This window comes from Corythoichthys intestinalis, chromosome 9, assembly GCF_030265065.1.
Source record: "Corythoichthys intestinalis isolate RoL2023-P3 chromosome 9, ASM3026506v1, whole genome shotgun sequence".
Taxonomy (NCBI): Eukaryota; Metazoa; Chordata; class Actinopteri; order Syngnathiformes; family Syngnathidae; genus Corythoichthys; species Corythoichthys intestinalis.
Genome location: NC_080403.1, coordinates 47,165,377 through 47,190,304, shown reverse-complemented (window position 1 = coordinate 47,190,304; position 24,928 = coordinate 47,165,377). Strand labels below are relative to the sequence as shown.

At 38.6% G+C, this 24,928-nt stretch overlaps 1 protein-coding gene across 7 annotated transcripts in view; it reads left to right on the top strand.

Annotated features, from left to right (window-relative positions):
* The window catches only part of dlgap4b (discs, large (Drosophila) homolog-associated protein 4b), a 339,971-nt gene that overhangs the window by 63,437 nt on the left and 251,606 nt on the right, over positions 1–24,928 (top strand). For 6 of the 7 annotated variants that reach the window (XM_057845839.1, XM_057845841.1, XM_057845842.1 and 3 more), the window contains exon 2: positions 21,362–21,412. The gene's annotated coding sequence lies outside the window, so the exon portion shown is untranslated. Of the gene's footprint in view, positions 1–2,432; positions 3,575–21,361; positions 21,413–24,928 lie in introns of those variants that run through there. The other variant, XM_057845840.1, reaches the window with a different exon arrangement.

The following is a 24,928-nucleotide window of genomic DNA, read 5'->3' as shown; positions in this document are numbered from 1 at the left end:
ATTTTAAATTGACATAAATTTGTTTGCCTACTGTATTAAGTAGTAATGGACGATGCATCGATAATCGTGATAAACGTGATAACCGCGATCATCGTCAATATCGCGATCATCGTTTAGTAATCTGATCGTAGCACCCTGAATCGTAATCGAATCAAATCGTGGGTTGCCTAAGATGGCACACCCCTAATTGAGATGCTGTGGCATGACCTAAAGACAGCAATTCATGCCAGACATCCCAGGAATTTGACTGAACTACAGCAGTTTTGTAGAAAAGAATGGGCCAAGATTAGTCCTGATCGATGTGCCAGACTGATCTGCAGCTACAGGAAGCGTCTGGTTGAAGTTATTGCTTCCAAAGTAAACAAAATATTAAATGTAATGGTTCACTTACTTATTTTCCCCCCTTCTGTTATTGTTTGTATATTATCCCCATTAAGATATGAAAACATATAAATGTTTGAGTGGTTTTAGTTAAAGCAGAAACTGTTTTTTCATCTGTGTGATTTTGACAAAGATCACAGATGAAGAAGATGAACACCATTTCTGGCCAAAGTTTTACGTATAGTTGATGTGTGCACAGAAATATTGGACTGAGCCAGTGATTTCTGTAAGTCTTTCTCAGACACTCTAGGGTTCTATTTTTACCTCTCTGAGTATTCTGTGCTGAGCTCTTGGCGTCATCTTTGGTGGACGGCCACTTCTTGGGAGAGAAGCAACAGTAACAAACTCTCTCCATTTGTTGACAACTTCTATGACTGTCAATTGATGAACATCCAGATTTTTTCAGATGGTTTTGTATCCTTTCCCAGCTTTATACAAATCAACAATCCTTGATCATAGGTCTTCAGACAGCTCTTTAGACCGAGCCATGATGCACATTAAACAATGCTTCTAATCAAGACATTTCTTACCAGGTATTTTTTTTTTTTATAGTGGGCAGGGTAGCTTTAAACCTCTCATCAGTGATTGGACCCACACTTGACTTTAAATGTTTGGTACAAATAATTGACAATGGGGCAAAAGACGACTCACTTGTAATACAAACGCATTGAACTTTCGTCTTATTTGCCGTCTTTTTTCCGTCGGAATGGCTAAAAGTTGGAGTTTGGAGCCGCATTTGAAATTCTTCATTCTTCCTCGCGAGAAGAAAAGGAGAAACAAATGGCTGAAAGCAATTAATCGAGGAACAGTAAAAGAAGAAGGTTCCGTGGACTATTCTCGCCCGTGGGAGCCTAAATCCAAGCACATTTATGTTTGCAGCCAACATTTTATTACTGGTGAGTAAACTTTAATCGATTATTTTTTGCCCCAATTAGCTGCTACGATTCAATAGACTAGGCAGTGGTTATTATTACCGTAACTTAAATAATTTAATAACGCTTGGAGGTAAATTACCGTGTTCTGCCAAAATGTGCTACATTGGCGAAACGTCCTACATGAGTAGAATTTGACACCCAAAGTACTACCGTGCGCTCTAAATGTGTTTTGTTTAGATGCCTACAGGCAGAACGTACTAAAAAATGCCTTAAGAAAATACTTAAATGTAGTTATATCAAATAAGGACGGTTTAAATACGCTACGTGACTACTGTGGTCAACTGCTTCAAAGCTAACCCAAAAAAAACAATGGTTAAAAGGATTAGAGGGTAATACATGCAAAAAGTATCTTAAAGGCAATGGAAAGGTTTTAAAAAACTAAATAAAAACAAAAATAGTGAGTACTCGTCGCCTAGAATTGATAAAGGTCAACTTACTGGGTGACTTTATGAGGTAGTTGTAGATGTTTCCGAACTCCACTGCAGGCCATTCCTTCGGATTGTTCATCCAGCAATAAGCTGCAAGTTTGTAATACACGATAATTTTAAATTGTACCGCCTCCTCGCGTCTGTTGGCAGTGACTCGTGATAATAGTAAGCCATGTTTAAGACGTTTTTAGGAAAAAAGATGCAAAACACACCTGAAATATATGAATTTCAGACGTTTGTCAATGGAATGTTTAGCTGCGCGTTCCCCCTTCGGAGGTGACGTCATCGTGACATCACACAGACTTCCTCCATTGATTTCAATTGCTCTTTAAGTCTCCTTAGGCAGTGGGTTCACTTACTTATTTTCCCCCTTCTGTCATTGTTATTACCCTCATTAAGATATGAAAACATATAAATGTTTGAGTGGTTTTAGTTAAAGCAGAAACTTTTTTCATCTGTGTGATTTTGACAAAGATCAGATCTCATTTGATGGTGACTTTATGCTTGCCTGGCTCTGCCAAACTATTCTCCCTGTATTTTTCAAACACTGAGAGAAATAGTCTGGGAACCATCCCATTAACGGCCTTTTCGAGCAGGTAGAATATCAATCGACAAATAAGATTCGTTTATTTACGTGACGTGCTCTTCACGAGCAACGTCACTCTTGCGCGTCGAAAGTCGTCTCCACAACACAGATGGTCAACGGGATAACCGAGAACATGTTCCAATCCGCGGTAAATTCTGTTTTAAATTACCAAAAACACATTGACACGAGTCATTGACAATAGTCTGTCTCGCGCTAGCCATGTTGAATAAACTCTCTTCGTATGTTTACTTCCGCGCGCAAGTCCCTCGTGCTTCCGTCGTCAGTTAATAACGTCACGTCTGCCCGTCGCTGATTGGTCCACTCCGCTGTCTGTTTGCTGTGGCTTGCTCCGCCCTGGAAATTGTATCCGTGGGAATGGTGGCAAACTTTATGCAGAAATGTGAGAAATTCCAAAAGGTTCAGATCCTATATAGCCTGGGGGGTGGGGCGCAAAATGTTTGCGTCTTCCTAAGAGGGCATAACAGACAGTAATTAAGAAGCACTGACCTATAGCAAGGTTAACAACCACTGCTTTAAAGTTAAAGCTAAGAAACCAGCAAACAGCATAAGCAGAAAAAACAATAAATAAAAACAGAACTATAATTTAAAAGCCAGTTTAAGATTGCCGTCTCCATGGCGATACTCACAGTTGTCTTTGTCAAGGTCACCTTCAAAAGAGTGCAATAGGTCATCTTCAAAAATGTCACCAGAGAAAATTACAACACTGGTTACATTTAAAGGGAGAGGGTATGTTTGCCACTAAGGAAAAATGATGCCAAACGAGATGAAAGCGGAGCATAGAAAGCAGAAGAAGGGCAGCGAGGCACAGGGGAGGGCCGTATAATAAACAGTGTTGGCTGCTATTCGGATAAAGACGAGCTCAGTACATGTGAAGCTTACATACTGCATCATTTCACTTCCGTCTGCCAAGCAAACTACATCCATCCATCTCACTTAGTTCAAACTCTTCCTGGCAGCGGTCCCGTTTGGCCGCCACCCCCCTGGACCTCACGGAGTGATCTGGCGGCCGTTTTCATCGGGCTACAATCAATATTTTAGCACTCTTACTCCTGTGGGGTACAGGGGCCGCTCTGGGGGAGGGGCTGATGAAGAGGAGGAGGAAAGAAAGCCACGCACAAACACTCACAAGGGAGAAAAGGATAGTTATTGCCTGTGAGTCGCTGAAATTCAGAAATGGAGGAAATGTTCAAACAGAAAATGGGACAAGAGGAAGCATCAGAAGGGTAAGTGCAAAATGAGTTAATGGAAGGAGACAATGTGGTGTTTTTGTATTTAGAGTGTATGGCAGCGGGATTTATGGTAAAGGAATAATAAGCATATTAATTTTGCATTAGTGGCAGAGACATTTTGTCCCTCTTGGTCCTCTCGTGTTCTCATTTTGGAAGAGCTACGCTATCAAACTGTTGCTACGGCTACGGCTGATGACACAGTTAGGGATTATTAGGGGTTGTCAGTATGACAAGGAGGGTAGAGGCAGATCACAGAAGGCATTGACATTATCCAGGGCTCTACTGATCAAACAAGTGTTGTGTACCAAATAAATCAAAAGGCTTCTGGTCAAAGACAATGACAAATATGGTGTTTTGTGCTAATTTTGTGAAACTGTCTGCAGAGTTCTTCCCTACAGGGTTTGCATGCATGCATGTCATGTAATTTCACTTCTATAAAAAGATTATAATGTCTGCAGTGAGTGATGCCCTTTTAATACTATACCTGTAGACATGGACTTTTCATATCTCACACCAGGGGCGTTACCTGGGGGCGGCGGTGGGCAGTGCCCACCCACGAACACGTTCTGCCTACCTAAAGAAAACTGGATTTAGTACCGTATTGGCCCGAATATAAGACGGCCCTGATTATAAGACGACCCCCTCTTTTTCAAGACTCAAGTTTGAAAAAAAATGTTTTGAACACCAAATTAATTTTTATACAGAAAATAAATACAGTACATCTGAAACAAATGATTATAACAACATATTTGAGAGAAAAAGCATGTTATTTTGCCTCATTCAAATTTTAATATCTGAACATTTAAAAATGTAAACTAAAGTGCAATCACATTCGTAAATGAATGGCTTCTGGTTTTTGAAATGTAAATAAACCAATCTATTGTGATAAAACAACAAAATAGCAATAAATGCATTAACAATCAAAGTGAAGTCTAACTGTAACCATAGCCTTGAAACAAATCTGAATAAGGAAAAACATTGCAATAAAATAATGCAAACTGGTTGAACTTGAGAGTAGCTGAGATCTATCATGACAGAACATCGCTTCAATTATATCTGGCGCCATCTAGCGTCGTGAATGGGTATAATGTCTAGACTGCGAATATAAGACGACCCCCACTTTTTCAGTCTTATTTCAATGCAAAAAACACCGTCTTATACTCGGGCCAATACAGTACTAACGGCAGTCTGGGCACCGCGTAACGTATCCCATTCATATAGATAGCACTGATGTGTTCTAAGTTTGCTACCTACTATGTCACCCTAAAAAAAAAAAAAAAAAGTTATGAAATGTTTATTTTGTTCCTAGGGGGCGCTACACACATTTACGCATATTTTGATCTTTTTTTTTTTTTTTTTTTAACATTTTATCAAAGTTTTCACCAGTGTTCACCTGGCTGTTGAGTTTGGTGAGTTTTGAAGCATTCTGAGGGGGTCAAAGTAGGGCTCAAAGCGTCGGCGGGAAAAAGAATGACTGCTAGGGCGCGCTACATAGTGTATTTGGAATATGTATTTACACGGTATCAAAGATTGCACCTGTCTTGACCTGCCTGCCGATTTTGGTGCATTTTGCAGCATTGTAAGGGGGTCAAATTGAGCTCAAAGGGGCTGCGGAACAAAGAATAACTATAATAATAATAGTAGTAATAATAATAATAAAACCGAGGAACCACAACAGGTTACCTAAAAAAAAAAACATTGTCACCTGCATGTCCATACTGTTATGTTATGGATATGTTCTAAGTCAAATAAAATCAAATCAACTTTTATTTGTTTAGACCAAATCACAACAATAGTTATCTCAAGGAGAAAACAAAACATGTTTTAAGCCCTACGCTGGATTTCAACCTACTTGAACATAGTAGCTTTTTTAAATTTTATTTATTTATTTGCTCACCCAGGTAAGATTAATGCCCACCCACACCTGGCATCCTGGTAACACCACTGTCTCACACTATAAGGCTAGGTTCATAACGCAGGTTTAATGCACAAATCAGATTTTTTTGGTCATATCTGGTCTTTTTTTGCATGCCCTTTAAGACCACCATTTTCAATCAAACTGAAAAGTGTCATGCATGCGTAGAAGACAAATAATCAGTGTTTATGCAGGTCGTTAAAAAGCATTAAAAGTCATTAAATAGTTGTCAGAATTCAGGCCTTAAAAAATGCAATAAACTAAATGTTCGAGGCATTAAAAATTATGCTAACATGACAGTTAAAAGCATTTTTTTTTTAATTATTTACATTTATCAGAGTTGTCTGATATTTTTGGGTAGCCAGGATAAGAGAACATAAGATCAATACGGGATAATAGAGCCAATACGATCGGCTACCCGATGATATCGGCCGATAAATGCATTTTAAAATGATATTGGATAATAACAACATCGGTTTTTCATGATCAGTTTTAAGCCAATATGCACATTGTCTTCAAAGTGAATGTATTAACCTACCTTTTCACAAGGGCTGGGCATAGCTTAGCACAGCAGTTATGCCTGTTGAGTATTAGATGTCTCCAAACTGAGATGCTGGGGATTTGTCATGTGAGCAGACCATTTGCATTCACGGTGCAAAAATTAAATGACCAATAAATAATTGAAAAAATAATGAATTATTAACTCATTACATATATAAGTATTATATGGTAACCAATCCACTGCATGCATGTGGTTAGCAAGGTAACCACACGCAATGTAATACATTAATATAATAATAATCAATAATAATAATACATGGGTTTACTGTATGTGGTTTTAATAAACTGGTGACAAAAAAAGTGATCACGTTTTGTTATGTTTAAAATTCTTGATGTAGTGTCCCCTTATAGAAGGTTAGTGCATCAGAGTAAAAACTTTGAGAAAATAATTGGAGCATGAAGTAGAGTGGCAAAGTGGCACACTTTGCAGCTTTGAACTACGAGTGAGTATTTTTCTGGAGTCAGTTGGCTGGAATGATGACCAAGAAGAGATTTGAACATGATAGGAATGGGCAGTTATGCAGTCCAAATTCTGACCTTTAGGTTATGTCCTCTAGGTCCTGGACAGTGGTTCTTAACTGTTGTCACTTGTCATGCTGGAACATTTTCCCATTTGTCGTATACTCACAGCCTACTTTTATAGACCTTGGCCCTGTTAATTTTCATTGGCCGTTTGTCCTGTATACCTTTAGATATTATGGGTTTTGTAAAGTCATTATATTATACATTTCCTGATAACATATTTTTACATGTCTGTCTGAGTCCGAGTCACTATATTTTGAGGGTCTGCTTTTATCAAGTCCTGGTCCGATATCTCGGAAAATATTTCAACCAATCTATCCAAAAATTATAGCCATATACTGTATTTTTCAGACTAAGTTTTTTCATAGTTTGGCCAAAGGGGCGACTTATACTCTACAGCGACTCATATTTTTTCCTCTACGTTGCGCATTTTTTGGCTGGTGCGACATATAGTCCGAAAAATACGGTAATTATATTACGTTTATTAGTACAGTAGCAGTTTCAACGGAGTGAAAAAGAAAATTCACAATTTTTTTTTTTTTCGCTAGGAAAATGTTCTTCTTGATTTAGGTGAAAAATGACCAACCTTAAGATGTATGGGCTTAATAAAAACAAATAGTAATATTTAGAGATGTCCCGATCGATCGGGTCCGATCATGTCATTTTCAAAGTATCGGCAAAAAAATATCGGACATGCCTTTTTTTTATATATATATATATATATTTTTTTTTTTTTTAATTAATTTTTTTTCTAATTGTATTTGACGTTACAGACATAATATGTTACACTCATCCAGAATCTTTAGGTAGGGTTATCGAACTTATCCCGATAACGGCGGTAATTAATTTTTAAAAAAATGTATCACGTTAAAATATTTAACGCAATGCGCTGCACGACCCACTCACGCATTGTCGCGCTCAATCTGTAATGGCGCCATTTTACCTATTTAGAGAGCTAAAAGGCAGCATAAAATGAGTAGAGTGAATTTAGACAGCCTTTGAAGCCTTTTTTTAATTGGCGAAAGCCTTACAATCCCTCTCCCTACGATTAGAAATATCGTGGGAAGCAATGTGGGGAAGCAAGGTAGTAATTGATCTTTTTCTTAACACCCTATGTTATTTCTCAACGCAGAGAAGCTATATCAATTAGTAGCACTACGCACAGTCATGGTTGCACTTCCCATCATGCATTTGGACATGGCTACAGTATTATTTACTGAAAGCTCAACAAATACACTAGATGGCAATATTGAGTCATAATATACAAACTCACATTTATCCTTTAAGAATTACAAGTCTTTCTATCCGTGGATCCCTCTCACAGAAAGAATGTTAATAATATAAATGCCATCTTGAGGATTTATTGTCATAATAAACAAATACAGTACTTATGTGCTGTATGTTGAATGTATATATTCGTCCGAGTTTTTTTCATTTTTTTCTTAATGCATTGCCAAAATGTATATGATCGGGAAAAATTATCGGGAATGATTGGAATTGAATCGGGACCAAAAAAGCAATCGGATCGGGAAATATCGCGATCGGTAGATACTCAAACTAAAACAATCGGGATCGGATCGGGAGCAAAAAAACATGATCGGAACAACCCTAGTAATATTTACTTAATGTAAGTGGAATAATCTGATGTATTATTCTGTTAACTAGTATTTAACACTCAAAACAAGATGGAGACAACTATTTGACTAGATTTAAGGAAATAATCTTATGAAGACATTTAAAATTTGCAGTGAAAGGGGCTATAGGCTCTTTATCCTGACAGTGCTAATCTAAAATGATTACGTGCTCTTGGGTCATCCCTCACTACCCTAAGACCTTATCATGAGACAAGTGCAGTCATACTTAAGCAATAAAAACATAATCATGTTGGAGATATTCATTTGTATTAATGATATAAAGCTGCGCTAAAGTTGTGATTTTAGATTTTGCTTACTTAAATAGTATGCACAAATAGTTGAAGATAATCAAAGTCTGAATTATACAGTAATTACTCAAAAGGTTGCACAAAATTTAAGTGAGTATTACTTTTTGTAAAACTGCGAGTTTATACTTCCCAATCAATTTATTTTTTTTAAACATCTGGGTTCAAACACAGTGTTAGGAAGTAGAGGCAAGATCTTAAGCCCGAGTCCAAACCCCAAATTACAATACTAAAATAACTTTTTTTAATAAATTGTCCGTAACGATGCGCAACCCCCTGAAGAGACGATCGGACTGAGGAGCTGTAGTGGGAAGTAAGTAAAGAAAATGGGAGAACGGGCGGGACAGCGAAAGTAAGCGGTCGTGTTGCGGCGGCCCGCTGTTATTTTCTTTTGTTTTTCTTTATTATTGTTGCAACAATAAAGTGGGTAAGCCAATACCGACTCCTCTCCTTCTTCCCCATCCGTGGCTATTACAATATATTTATATTAGGGCTGTCAAATTTAATGCGTTAACGGGCTTAATTAATTTTTTTAATTAATCACTTTAAAACATTTAACGCATGCGCGGAATGACCTGCTCATGCATTGCCTCAGACAGATTACAATGATGCACTTGAGAGCTAAGAGGCAGAGAAAGGTGTCTTGTTTTGTGCTTTTTCTTAACAAAGGTATACCACACGCGACGTGCTGGCACTTTATTTCTTTATTAGCACATTCAGCTTCAACATTAACACAGCTCGCGGCTCTCGGCAGGCTGTAACTCTAAGTCACTCCTGCATCATGTAGTAAACAACATGTTGGCGCTGCGTGCACTTCAAGGTGCCTCGGATAATTCTAAATCAATATTACAAAAGGCGAGTGGACACAGGCGCTCACTGGACCGCGCCGTTTATTGGCATAAGCTTCGGCAACTCCTTCACAACAAACATAAGTATCATTTAGTGAAAGCACAACAAAAATAATATTTCTCAAAAAAAATAATGTCCACAAAAAGAAAAGCGCTTCAATCCATATTAATGAGACACAGTTAAACAACAGTGCAAAGAGAACTGGCATTCCCAATCAAAATAGCTATGCAACATACACATAAAACTTACTCAAGACTGGTCAAACTCAACTCAAACATTTCATTTAGTTCAACAAATACATTGGATGGCAATATTTATTCACAATATACAAACTATCAGAGGTCAAATGTGAATTACAATAGATGGACCAGATTTTTTGATAGAAAATTTTACAAATGTTTTTAAAACGAAAAGATTAAGAGGGGTTTTAATATAAAATTAGTATAACTTGTACTAACAGTTATCTTTTAAGAACTACAAGTCTTTCTTGTGGATCCCTTTAACAGAAAGAATGTTCATAATGTTAATGCCATCTTGTGGATTTATTGTTATAATAAACAAATACGGTACTTATGCACAGTATGTTGAATGTACATATCGGTCTTGTCTTATCTTTCCATTCCAACAATAATTTACGGGAAAATATGGCATATTTTAGAGATGGTTTGAATTGCGATTATTTGCAATTAATTTTGATTAATTAATTTTTAAGCTGTGATTAATTCGATTAAAAATTTTAATCGTTTGACAGCCCTAATTTATATATCATGTATACTAAAACGATGTATGGATGTTGAACTAAGGAAAACCTGTTATAAAATAAAAAATTTGGATAGAACAGAGAAGGCGCTGAATGGTAATTGCAAACAGGAGCCACAGAGCATGCCCTGCGCACGTGAGCGTCGTGGCCCTGCCCTCTTTTTAAACTTCCACTCCACATGCATAAGATATTTTTGACCTGGTATTTCGATATGGAGCAGCAAGAAGTTAAATACAAACTAAAGACTGGGGAATTGAAAAGACAAACACGCACCGGAAAGAGTGGAGCGGGGAAAGTCTTCAAATTGATTGTTGAAGATGCTACTGTCGGCGTCGCTGAATGTAACGAATCTCATAAGAGAGCAGAAAAACTGGCAGGTCTGACTGACGCATCCCCTCCCTTTCTTCCTTCTCCTGAGTCCTCTCAAATAAAACATAAAATTTCGGGTTTGTTTCGGGCTCGAGCCTGCAAATCAAGTTTATTGATCGGGCTCGGGCCAGGTTGGGCTTTAATACCCGCGGACATGGGTCGGGTCGTGTTGGAATTTTTTAGGCCCGATCTTACCGCTAAATAAAGAATGCAGATCGCAGATCATTGCAACAGTGCCAGTCTCAACAAAGTGATTTGCTTTCGTAATGTCTGTTTGAATGTTTTACGGTAATACCACATTGGTTTTCTTCTTATCTGCAATTACATTTAAATGTACTTGACGATTCACAAAATATACATACAATGGCCACAAAGTTTCTATTTCTATATGATTGACTTGTGACCACTTTAGGCGCCTTTAGCCCCATGTCAACTATAGTTGTTCAAGGAAATTTCGTAAAAGCCCATCCCTTATACGTATTATAGTATTTTATTGAACTTTTACGGTGTGTTGTAGTTATTTGTTACGTTCATGAAGCCGAATTAAATGGCCAACCACCAATATTGACGGGAGCTTAGTGGTGTCTGGGGTCAGCAAGAATGAAAACAGACTAAATCTTACTTTCGATTTCATTTCTTGGGAGAGCAGCCCCCCTGGGCTCACATCCAAGCAGCCCCGAATAGAATGACATTAAGTGAATTTCAGAACACCTACTGCTACGTGGGTGCCCTTTCAACGATCAATTAAGTATTGACAGTTTTGAGCTTTAACAAAACAAAGACATATTTGCAAGGTGAACTGAAAGTGTTGAGAGTATTTAAAATAGAGTGGCATCAAAAAAACTTTTGTTACTCCCAGCGGGATCCAAACTTTTAAATGCCACAGAACTCAAGAAATTCTTTTTTTACGCTGTGGTTGCATCTACCAATGAAATGTGTATGTGTTGCAACAGTTTTGTGATGGAATCCCAACACATCCAAAAATTTCAAACAGGAAGAGGTTTTGATGAAATCTTATGGGTAAAACAACATACAGTGGGGCAAATAAGTATTTAGTCAACCACTAATTGTGCAAGTTATCCCACTTGAAAATATTAGAGAGGCCTGTAATTGTCAACATGGGTAAACCCCAACCATGAGAGACAGAATGTGGGGAAAAAAAAAAAAAAAAAACTGAAAATCTTATTGTTTGATTTTTAAAGAATGTATTTGCAAATCATGGTGGAAAATAAGTATTTGGTCAATACGAAAAGTTCATCTCAATACTTTGTTATGTACCCTTTGTTGGTAATAACGGAGTCCAAACGTTTTCTGTAACTCTTCACAAGCTTTTCACACACTGTTGCTGGTATTTTGGCCCATTCCTCCATGCAGATCTCCTCTCGAACAGTGATGTTTTGGGGCTGTCCTTGGGCAACACGGCCTTTCAACTGCCTCCACAGATTTTCTACGGGGTTGAGATCTGGAGACTGGCTAGGCCACTCCAGGACCCTTGACATGCTTCTTACGAAGCCACTCCTTTGTTGCGCTGGCTGTGTGTTTGGGATCATTGTCATGCTGAAAGACCCAGCCACGTCTCATCTTCAATGCCCTTGCTGATGGAAGGCGATTTTCACTCAAAATCTCTCGATACATGGCCCCATTCATTCTTTCCTTTACACAGATCAGTTGTCCTGGTCCCTTTGCAGAAAAACAGCCCCAAAGCATGATGTTTCCACCCCCATGCTTCACAGTGGATATGGTGTTCTTTGGATGCAATTCAGTATTCTTTCTCCTCCAAACACGAGAACCTGTGTTTCCACCAAAAAATTCTATTTTGGTTTCATCTGACCATAACACATTCTCCCAGTCCTCTTCTGGATCATCCAAATGCTCTCTAGCGAACCGCAGACGGGCCTGGACGTGTACTTTCTTCAGCAGGGGGAAACGTCTGGCAGTGCAAGATTTGAGTCCCTGGCGGTGCATTGTGTTACTGATAGTATCCTTTGTTACTGTGGTCCCAGCTCTCTGTAGGTCATTCATTAGGTCCCACCGTGTGGTTCTGGGATTTTTGCTCACCGTTCTTGTTATCATTTTCACACCACGGGGTGAGATCTTGCATGGAGCCCCAGATCGAGGGAGATTATCAGTGGTCTTGTATGTCTTCCATTTTCTAATAATTGCTCCCATAGTTGATATCTTTACACCATGCGTTTTACCTATTGCAGATTCAGTCTTCCCAGCCTGGTGCAGGTCTACAATTTTGTTTCTGGTGTCCTTCGACAGCTCTTTGGTCTTGGCCATAGTGGAGTTTGGAGTGTGACTGACTGAGTTTGTGGACAGGTGTCTTCTTTACCGAAAATGAGTTAAAACAGGTGCCATCAATACAGGTAACGAGTGGAGCCTCGTTAGACTTCTTTGACAGCCAGAAATCTTGGTTGTTTGTAGGTGACCAAATACTTATTATCCACTCTATTTGGAAATAAATTCTTTAAAAATCAAACAATGTGATTTTCTGTTTCCTTTTTTCCACTTTCTGTCTCTCATTATTGTTTTACCCATGTTGACAATTACAGGCCTCTCTAATCTTTTCAAGTAGGAGAACTTGCACAATTGGTGGTTGACTAAATACTTATTTGCCCCACTGTAAACAGGGGAAAGGCTGAGAAGGGTTAGTGGAATGAGGCTGGCGGGACAACAACTTGACCGGGCGAAACAGAGGGCAAGAAATCACAATCTCTGTCGGAGTTCGTGTCGGAGAGGAGGTTCACTAAAATGCGGCGTTCTTCACATTCGGAAAAATCTGAAACCAGAAATAGGTAGAGAGGCTGGCTGGTGGGTCGGCGAGCACACGGACGCCAGACATTTCCCGGTGGGTCCATGAAAGTTTGCTTCAATATGTCAGGATCACGGGCAGGCAGGCAGGTAAGGACAAGGGATTGCACCCAAATGAAGGGGAAACACAGGGAGGCAAGGCAGCATCGTGATTAACTCAAAATTGTTTTTTTTAGAAGTGACCAAAAACAAAGTACAAACAAAAGTCCAAAAAGCACAGTTCAAACCAAATTCAAGGGGATCAAATAAAAGACCAGGCAACAAAACTTACTTGAAGAAGAGGAACAACAGGACAAGGACACACAACATGACTAGAATGTAACTGACAGCACATGGGGATCTTAAATACAGACATGGGGTAACAAGAGAATGAAGCAAAGGTGGGTGGTGACCCGAGAGGAAGCCGATTGGTAGGTACAAAAAAAGCAGGCCACAACAAGTGAAATCAGTGGGCAATCATAGTGCTGCAGCGATTAATCGATTAACTCGAGTAATCGATTAAAAAAAAAAAAAAAGATTCGAATCAAATTTTGCTGCTTTGAGTATTAGTTTAATTAAAGTGGTGTTGTAATGGTTTATTTTGAAAGTGTTTGCATTTAGTTTTATTGATTTGGGTGGATACACTGCCCTCTGGTCCGCCTAATTTCACATGGGTGAATCCAGCTGCTCCCTGTTAAGACCAACATAAGATAAGTTTTTGTTTGCGCTAATGTGTTTGTTTTAATGCATTCGTAATTTAGTTAATAGGTATATTTAGCTGTTTTTTTTTTTTTTTTTAATGTGGGAATATGTGTCTAAAGCATTTGTTACGAGCATTGTTGAAAAAAGAAGTTAGCATTTAATAGCATTTAATCTAGCAGACTTTTGCTATGTAAGTTAGCCGATTGTTTTTTTGTTGTACATAGATCCTCATTTATTTTATTTTTTTTACACTGTTTGAGGGTGAGCTCAGGTATTTTAATTTTTTATGTTCGTTATCCAATTACTCGATTAATCGAACTGACTAGTTTATCGATTAATCGACTACTAAAATAATCGATAACTGCAGCCCTAGGCAGTCACCTGGACAAGACACACTAGGACTAGACATGTGCCGGTTACCGGTTTAACGGTTTACCGTGGTGTGAAAACGTCGCGGTTTCAAAACCACTAAAATTTTCCGTCATACCTTAGTACGGTATTCGCTATTTTTCATGTACCAAAATGCAGCCGAAGTGGCTTGGTGCGGCACCGCTCACCCCTTCCCGTTTGTTGCCGTGAGTGTCACTAAACAGCCAGCAAACCCAAAAACAAATCCTCCAAACACAAGGCGTACTTTTCTTCAATTTATTGAGCTCTCAAATCGTGGTGAAATATACAAATAAATACATTTAAAACGTTGTACAATTGTATTTTTCCACGTGTGATTAGGTTCAACAGGATAGCAGTAGCACCATTAAAAAGGTCGCCAAAAACAAAACACACATTTTCCTTTCAAATTCAATATACAAACTAACTAAAACTTACAAAGACGAATGTTAGCCTAGGCTAAACTGGGAGAGCAGCTTCTTTTATGTCTCACAGCCGCTGATTGAGAGAAAAGCTTGAATGAAGGGGGGAAAGAAAAAGAATCGCGTCAAAGATCGCTAATTGAGAGAGGAGGCCTCTTTTTTTTTTTTTTTTAAGATGAAACCTTTCCTCAACAATATTTACATTTGAACTAATTTATAAAACTAACTTATACATTTTTTAACTAACTTATTAACTTATGAATTCTTTGTTCTTTTTAACACAAAGGCATGGCATCATGTAGACGAGAGTTGACACAGTGGTTGAAAATGGCGAAACTTCACTTGAGCTTCCCCCCCCCCCAAAAAAAAGTCATACAGTATATATTTTTAATTTTATTTAGAAGTGTTTTTACTTTTTATAGCAATTATTTTATTCTTACTCTAATATTGAGCAACTTGAGCTGTGGCTGTGGGTATAGTCTAGGTTCTATTTATTTTAATTTTATATAATATTTGTTATTTTTTGTTAATTTATTTACTTTCACATTATATTCATGTTCCAATTTGCAAATATGTTTTGAAAAAATCCTGTTCAATGGATTTTTTTTTATTTTATTTTTTTAAACCCATACATCTCAAAATTTTGGAGCTATAATTGCAATACCGTGAAACCGCGGTATTTTTGCTCACGGTTATTGTACCGTGAAAATCTCATACCGGCACATGCCTAACTAGGACACAAACTTGACAGAACAAACTCGAAACATGACACTCCGAAGGTGTACCCAGAAGTCTTTGCACCATCCACAGGCGCAAGGACTTGTAGGTACACCTTCCGTGTAGCAACTGTGACTTCACTCAGGCAGGTCATGGATTCACCAACTATGTAAAGTCACGGTTGTCACTCGGACCTGAGTCCGAGTCAGATGATTTTGAGAGTCTGCCGATATTGAATCCCGATCCGTTTTGTTTTGTTTTTTGAACAAAAGTTCCAAACGTCATAGCACTGGACTGCTTACAGCACTTCCTCTTCTGCTTTTTCCGATCCTCTGAAAAATGGCACGATCGGCCCGATTTCCGATTACATGATCGGATCAGAGACATCCCTACTCACAAGTCTTTGCACCACTAAAAGACCTGAATATGTCTCCCAATACGGCTCCCAGTGAGTCTTTTTTGCGGAAATTTGGCCTAAATGGCTCTTTGAGTGTTTAAGGTTGCCGACCTCTGCTTGAAGTTGTGAATACTCTCTGGACTTACTGTTACTGTACAATGAGTGAATGAGCACATTAAGTTATTCACATTCGGACACAATGACATTGCAGTGGCCCACTTGAAATGACTTGACACTAATGAAAGTCCAAAATGGGGCTGGGATGGCTCATTTCATCCCAAATCTCCGGGGAGGTCAGGTTTCTCTAATCAAATGGAGGTCAGGGAACGGTCAGTTTGGACAGTGGCTCAATTTACTGGCACACAATCAGGTATCATGACAGTAGAATAAAATCCCCCGGAATAGTTTATTGTTACCTGAATAAACAAAACTAATCCTTTTAACTAGCATGTCCCATGCCATTTGCTAAAAGCTATTTCATGGATTATTTGACTATGTTAAGTTCATGCCTGTTGATTTGATCATGAAGTCAGCACTTAAACCTGTTCGTTTGATATCAATTGAATTTTTGTTTGTTTATTTGTTTTACTAAACGATCTTAACAGTTTGTTTTAGACCGAATGTGAAAAGTTATTTCACATCACAATAGTTGCCAGGTTTGGGTAGGAAGGTACAATTTTAGAACTGCTTTGCTCCCAAGACAACGGCAAGATCTAATAAGGTGGCCAGTTTTTGGTGTTGTATCATAAGCATCTCTTTATATGTACATAACTATGTCATAATTTCACAATTTGTGTTTGTGCTATATCACAATTTGAGTCTGTGGCATCAAAACAGAAATCATTTGTTATATTTCACCATTATGCTCTACGCTGTTGTATTTAAAATATCCAAGTCATATTTGCGTTGAAAAGATATGGTTATTATTGTACCGAGTTTTTTCCTGAACATACCCAATGCTCTGTAATTAAAATGTGCTAATGGTGCTTTTAGGGCTGGGCGATACAGTATGGTTTTGAGTACTTATCAAGGTAAATTGAGCAGATTTACCCCGATAACGATAAATGTGATGAATTCAACCGAGTGGACTGTTATATAATTTGAAAATCTGAATAAATGCATGAAATGCAAATTAACCATTTCTCAATGATTTATTTACCAGCTTTCAATTTAAAACATTTCACAATTGTACTTTCAGTGTTAACGTTAAGTAAATAAAAATATCTTGTGAACGATAAGAATTCAAGGATGAACATTTAAAACTGCTTGTATGACGTAAAAATTGTACAACATTGTATATGTTGCTATGGCCACTGTGCAAATATGTCATTGTAACACAAATGACTTACAGCAAGAGGGGCCTGAACAGTGCACTTCAAACAGAGGACCCAGTATCAGACAACTTATTGTTAATGGCTGCTGTACATGATAACTCAACACAAGCGTTAACCATTTGATTTTCCGGGCCATTTGCTAAAAAAAACCCCACCCCCCCACACAGACACACATTAAGCTATACTGCTCTAACTCTTATGCCAATTAAACATTTAAGATTTTATTATGGCAGTAATGACAAGCACATACAGAAAAATAGCTGTGGCCTTTAAGCAGTCATGTTATAGTAGTATATACTCTTGGATTATACTTATGCTGAGCTGAGCCATTGTAAATTGTACCATCATAAAAGCTATCGGAGAAGACAAACACACACACACAGATAAAAATAACGCAACATACTAATTGCTCGGTGCAGTCCGTGCCCAAAGCACTGCTTCCGCATCATCTCATTGAGTTCAGCCGCTTCGACAATGTTAGAGCCGCTGTTTGTTGTGATGGTGACTTCAACTCCCATGCAAAGAGCATTTGTTTCCGGACCTGAGCAATCATTTCACCCGTGTGGTCGTCCGAGAAATGGGCTGTATCCAGCACCCGAAAAGCGCTTGTTATCCCACTTGTTGTCTATGAAATGGACTTTCAAACTGATGGAGGGCTCGGTTTGTCGTCCTTCTCGAATCCAAAATACAACTGACGTCGAGTTCTGTCATGGCACCAACACCACACTATGAGCGTCGACAAATGCTATACTCGAAATGCCTGTGGCCTGGCTACCAGTAGCCATTTCACTATTATCCAACTCCATCACGTTCACTTGTAGCGTTAGCGTACCTATTGATAGCAATATGCTTATGTTTGTTTGATTTTCTGATAGCCACGTGACTTTACACACGTAAGCACACTAGCTATACTTTCTTAAAGAAGAATGAGCATCTCGGAACAACACTTATTCAAAGCGGGCTAAAAAGACTTACGTTTTTCGTTTCATTAAAAAATCGAATTTAGCGACATGGTCAAAATTGCGTCGGTCACCATGAATCATCTCGGTAACGGTAAATTTCCGGTTAACCGCCCGGCTGTAAGCGCTTTATTGCAATTGTCCACTCTTAACGGGTACCACGGATAGAAAGACATGTATTTCTTAAAAAGATAAATGTTAGGAAATGTTGGGTCTAAAACACCTTCTTCAATTTAGTAGCTGTTGACCCAGAGCGAGGTGACAAAGGCAGGACACAAGGAGGCAGGAGGCAGAGAGTAGACTTTTACCAAACTGCAGTTTTGGGGAGAGTCGGCGAGCGCAACTTGCCAAATCGGAATCTCACCAAGGTCTCTCTTAGAGCTCCCCGCGCTGCTGACTTTTATTGAGGGCTTGTTGCTGGGCAGAACACAGTTACAACACTGTTGTCCAACGTGGCAGTTTCGATCGGGCAAAGTTCCTTATTCTAGTCATTGGTTTAACAGTCACACTCTTAATTAAATTAACAGTCACACTCTTGAGCGAGCAAGATAACTTTGTTTTGATTTGCACTCGAAGTAGCTTGGTGGAAAAGTACTGAGACGTTGTGTGATGAATCAACATATGTGTGTATCTATTTATCAGCAGAATGTGAGCAATTGCCGGTAATAAAAATGTAAGCACATGATTATGGGCTAAAACTGTATTCTTCATAATAGCTTGGGAGAGCGCGTATAATAGCTGTGGGAGAGCAAACTTATATAACCCGCAGAGTATAATGGTCATACAATCAAGCATATCTTACCGTACGAATTATATTAATTTGATATTTAAACCCCTCTCAATTTCGTTTTAATAAAATTTGTAAAATTATTTTAACTAGTAGGTTGCCATTGTTGTTGACGTCGCAGGGCGGTAACGTCACATGGATACGCTGCCGACTTCCACAGTGTCACTCTTTAACTACATAAACATGTCATCGGTTCTTCCCTTCCGATTTGAACCCGAGTGACATATTAATGAGAAGGACAGCAAAAGCAAAATGAACAGGACGGACAGGATGAGACAAGTAGCGTTCATGTGTCAAGTTCGCTAGTAACAGCGCGCTCCTGTTCTAGTGACGAGAGCAGGAGAGTGTTTGACGTCAAATACTGTTTGCAGATCTTCACGGTAAACTATTTTGTGATCCAACTTATTCCAATATTTTTATGGAGATAGTTGGCATCCAGTGCTGTCATGTGCTTTACATATGATTAGGGTATACAGTGAAACACAGCAGTTTGATTATTTTTGCAGATAGCCCATGCATCACAGCACACGAAAACCTTGATGCAGTTAGCCTCTGATGACGTCTTACCTTATTTTCTTCACGTAAAAGTAGATGTCCAGATTGTTGATCATCATGTGTTCTCAGATTTAGCAGATGTTGCTTCCAGCTTCCCGGTGAATAAGCGACACGGAAAACGAATAAATGTATTAAACTAGGGTTGTTCCGATCATGTTTTTTTTTTGCTCCCGATCCGATCCCGATCGTTTTAGTTTGAGTATCTGCTGATCCCGATATTCCCCGATCCGATTGCTTTTTTTTTTGCTCCCGATTCAATTCCAATCATTCCCGATAATTTTTCCCGATCATATACATTTTGGCAATACAATAAGAAAAAAATGAATAAAACTCGGACAAATATATACATTCAACATACAGTACATAAGTACTGTATTTGTTTATTATGACAATAAATCCTCAAGATGGCAATTACATTATTAACATTCTTTCTGTGAGATCCACAGATAGAAAGACTTGTAATTCTTAAAGGATAAATGTGACTTTGTATATTGTGACTAAATATTGTCATCTAGTGTATTTGTTGAGCTTTCAGTAAATGATAATGCATGATTGGAAGTGCAACCATGACTGTGCTTAGTGCTACCAATTGATATATCTTTTCTGCGTTGGGAAATAAACTAGGGTGTTAAGAAAAAGATCAATTACTACCTTGCTTCCCCACATTGCTTCCCACGATATTTTTAATCGTAGGGAGAGGGATTTTAAGGCTTTAGCCATTTAAAACAAGGCTCCAAAGGCTGCCAAAATTCACTCTACTCATTTTACGCTGCCTTTTAGCTCTTTATGTAGGTAAAACGGCGCCATTACAGATTGAGCGCGACAATGCGTGAGTGGGTCGTGCAGCGCATTCATTAATTGTGTATTTAAAGTGATATGTTTTTTAAAAAATTAATTACCGCCGTTATCGTGATAAATTTGATAACCCTACCTTAAGCCTAAACTAAAGACTCTGGATAAGTGTAACATATTATGTCTGTAACGTTAAATACAATTAGAAAACAATTTAATTAAAAAATGTATATATATTAAAAAAAGGACTGTCCGATATTTTTTGCCGATTGCGATACTTTGAAAATGACGTGATCGGACCCGATCGATCAGGATGTCGATCGGGACATCTCTATATTAAACTTAGTTTGATTGCTGGCTATTCGTATCATTTTCGGACCAACAGATTATAATGACGCCTTATTTTACACATTGAGCTCAAGGGTGATGTGTAAATTTTTGGTTTAAAATTGTACAAATTTTATTAAAACGAAAACGTTAAAAGGGGTTTTAATATCAAATTATTATAACTCATACTAACATTTCTCTTTTAAGAACTACATGTCTTTCTAGCCGTGGCTCCCTTTAAGTCACTAATTGATTTTTATGAATTACGATCACGTTAACCATGGCTTTTGAATGCAATTGATTAGGATAAAAAAAAAAAATCCCCATTAAATTTTTTTCTTGTAAATGGAAAAAGTACTGACATACAGTTTGCTGTAAATGTATTCACTTTGGATGGCCCGAAAACTGACTGGTTACCATACGGCTTCGCAGTTCTGAGATCAAGAGTTGAAACCTGGGCTGCGAGTTTGCATGTTCTCCCCGTGCCTGCGTGGGCTTTCTCCAGGTACTCCAGTTTCCTCCCACGTCTCAAAAACATGCATGATAGGTTGGGTGAGCATTCTAAATCATCCATAGATGTTAAGGTCAATAGTAAACTGAGATAACTGCAGGCTCTAGCATCAAGCGAAGACAAGGAGTAAGGAAGATATTTGGTTTGAATATTAAAGCTGATTTTTTTTGTTTTGTTTTGCAGGATTTTCTCTGTGTGCCAACTCTTCTCTGACCCAGGGAGCAAAGTAATAAGGTAGATTATGTTAATGTCTTTCTACTCTTTGATTATTTTTCTACTGTGAATGAAAGCATGCAAATGAGTGAGTGGGTGGCTATATCTATGTTGAATATTGGAATCAGCTCAGTGGATTAGCTCATTGGCCACAAGAAAGGGAGCGCCTTGACCTTGTCTTGTGTGGACTAAGCTAGAATGGTTGCTGAAGGCTTTTCCACTCATCACCAGACAATAAGCGTACAGTGCCGTGGCAAGCATAACTTGTCCTTTGTTCAGGCTGATAAAGTCTCTCAGGACTTTTGTTTGCAGAGGCGAAAAAAACATTATCAGAAAGGAAATGTCAGCATATCTGATGTTAAACATTTCGAATGCAAGGCGAGCGGAGTATTCGGTGTCGCATAGATAAAACGGCCCTTTCGGTTATGTAGCATGGTGTGCACAGTATAGCCTGCAGGGTAGCGCGAACTGACTGAACATAGCCACAAACGCTTGGCGTCATTATTGTCCTCTCTGTGTTCTGTCCTGGGGAGCAACAGTGTTCATCGTTTCACACCAGATTAATTTCACTCTGTAAGCATTAGTTCTCGATCTGATCCAAACGAGGGGTGGGAACCTCTGGCTACCTCACGATATGATGCGATTTGCGTTATAAGGCTCACATTAACGATCTCATGATATGGCGATACAACAATTATTGATACTTGGTTCAGGAAATTATTCTAGGATATTGTACAAAACAACTAATAAACTGGGAAAAACAAGCGATTTTCATCATTCTGTAGTGAATTGGAATGAGTTTATCACTAGTAGACGTCCAATCCATTTGAAGTGGGAGAGTGGCCGCGAACGAATGTGGCATTAATCTCGTTATGTTTTAGTCTCCCAACACGTTTTCAGCGCGTCATCGTGACGTCAACGTCATAAAAAAATTGTTCGTTGACGAAATGTTTTCGTTATTGTCATCGTTGACAAAAACAACACTGATATTGGCAATAATTTATGAGACAATGTATCGCCTACTAAATTTGTGATCGCGACAGGCTTAATTGTCACACCCCGACCAGAAACTGAGCTGTTTTTGCCTTGAATAATAACAGATTCAAATAGGCTGCACTCCTATATATACAGTGTAGGGGGGGAATTATTACTTTGCTCCTCAGCTGCATTTCTCTTCCCAATTTGCTGCCTCACTGAAGAAATGTTACACACACTGCCGTTCTATCAGGGAATTTCTCCCTCGCTGAACATTGTTACCTTAAGTGGCTTTCTATTACTCACCTTTCTCCAGCCGTGAGCTTAAAAGTTGCCTAAAGAACGAACCTCTTACGTGGATGGAAATGAATCAAAGAGAATGCCCTGTGAGACACTGACACTGTTAATTGAATATTTCCGGCATGAAATATGGAGTAATTATGATTAGTCATGTGTGATAGTAAATTCAGTGACTCACTGAGATATGACTAATTGCATGATTATCTCAAGTCAATAAAGAAATTGACTTTTGTGAGAGGTACATCAATTACTTCTGATCTCTGCGACCGGTCAGGACAATTTTGTGAGGACCAATAATGGTTCTTCAAATGGCTTATTTCTTTGACTCAGTTTTGTTCTCATGCTATTACGCATCTGTGTGTGTTTGTGTGTGAGCAGTGTCCACTTTGTGTTGGCATTGCATTTACATGCCTTTAATCCTCTGCATGGCTTATTGGACACAAATCCACTCCCAACCAAAAGCTTTTAAAGCTCCTGCTGTTTCATTTTTGTTGCTACCTTCACGTTCCAACTTAAGCCCCATGTCAAGTACATTGAATGTAACCCAATAACTGTGTCAGTTTTGTGGAAATTCACAAATAAGCTGTTGTTTATTCGTATTAGATTCAAAACAGCAGTTTCTATTTTTAGCACTGAAAATGTATACAGTCATGTGCAAAAATTAGAACGCCCCTTCGCTTTAGCTTTTTTTTCCACAGATGATCTCACATGTTCCTCAAGCACCCTCTGATACACGATAGAATTCATGTGGATTCTACGATGGTGAACTGGCCATGTCCTGCTACAGCAAAGCATCCCCAAACCACGACACTTCCACATCCATGCATCACAGTTGGTATGAGGTTCTTTTCCTGAAATGCTGTTTTGGGTTTACGCCAAACATGTCCTCTCTTCTGTTGTCCAAATAATTCAATTTTAAAGATTCATCTGTCCAAAGAACATTATTCCAGAAGTCCTGGTCTTTGTCTACATTCACTCTGGCAAACTTCAATCTGGCCTTCATGTTCTTCTTGGAGAGCAAAGGCTTTCTCCTTGCACACCTCCCATGAAGGTCAAACCTGTGAAGTCTCTTTTTCATGCACTTTCACATCAACAGCAGCAAGAGCCTGCTACAGGTCCCGTGATGACATTTTAGGGTTTTTGGAGACTTCTTTTGGCATATTGCGGTCTGCTCTCAGGGTGAACTTGCTTGGACGGCCAGACCTGGGCATGTTAGCTGTTGTCACTTTTCCGCACAGGTTCAAATTGGAAAGGCAGGACCGACGATATGTTTATGTAGCTAACGAGGGACACTGTGGAAGTTCGGCATCGCTGCCCAGTGATGTCACCGCCCAGAATGCATTGTGTCGTCAACAACAACGCCGACCTACTAGTTAGGCTAATTTTTCAAATTTTATAAAAACGAAAACATTAATAGGGGTTTGAATATCAAATCATAATAACTCATACTAACATTTATCTTTTAAAAACTACAAATCTTTCTGTCCGTGGTTCCCTTTAAGAAGATGCTCGCCGCTTTAAATGCTAATTGTTAATGCGAATGGTATGCTAACACTACGGTTTGCATTTAGTGTGTGATGATCACTCAGTGATAAGTGAAAAACTACGAAGTAGCGCCCCCCCGTCCCAAAATGTGTTCAATGTATTTATCCAGATTTAGCATTGAAAGTTATATATATGTAAGACGTTTTTTCCCTTTTTTATTCCCAAGGTATAATTAAAATTTTATACAGTTGTGGTCAAATGTTTACATACACTTGTGAAGAACATAATGTCATGGCTCTCTTGAGTTTCCAGTTATTTCTACAACTCTGATTTTTCTCCAATAGAGTGATTGGAACAGATACTTCTTTGTCACAAAAACATTCATGAAGTTTGGTTCTTTTATGACTTTATTATGGGTTAACAGAAAAAGTGATCAAATCTGCTGGGTCAAAAATGTACATACATGGATCTGAAAAAGCGAATCATTGACTTGAACAAGTCAGGAAAGTCACTTGGAGCCATTTCAAAGCAGCTGCAGGTCCCAAGAGCAACAGTGCAAACAATTTTTGTAAGTATAAAGTGCATGGCACTGTTTTGTCACTGCCGCGATCAGGAAGAAAACGCAAGCTATCACCTGCTGCTGAGAGAAAATTGGTCAGGAGGGTGAAGATTCAACCGAGAATCACCAAAAAGCAGATCTGCCAAGAATTAGAAGCTGCTGTAACACAGGTGTCAATGTCCAGTCAAGCGTGTTTTGCATCTCCATGGACTGAGAGG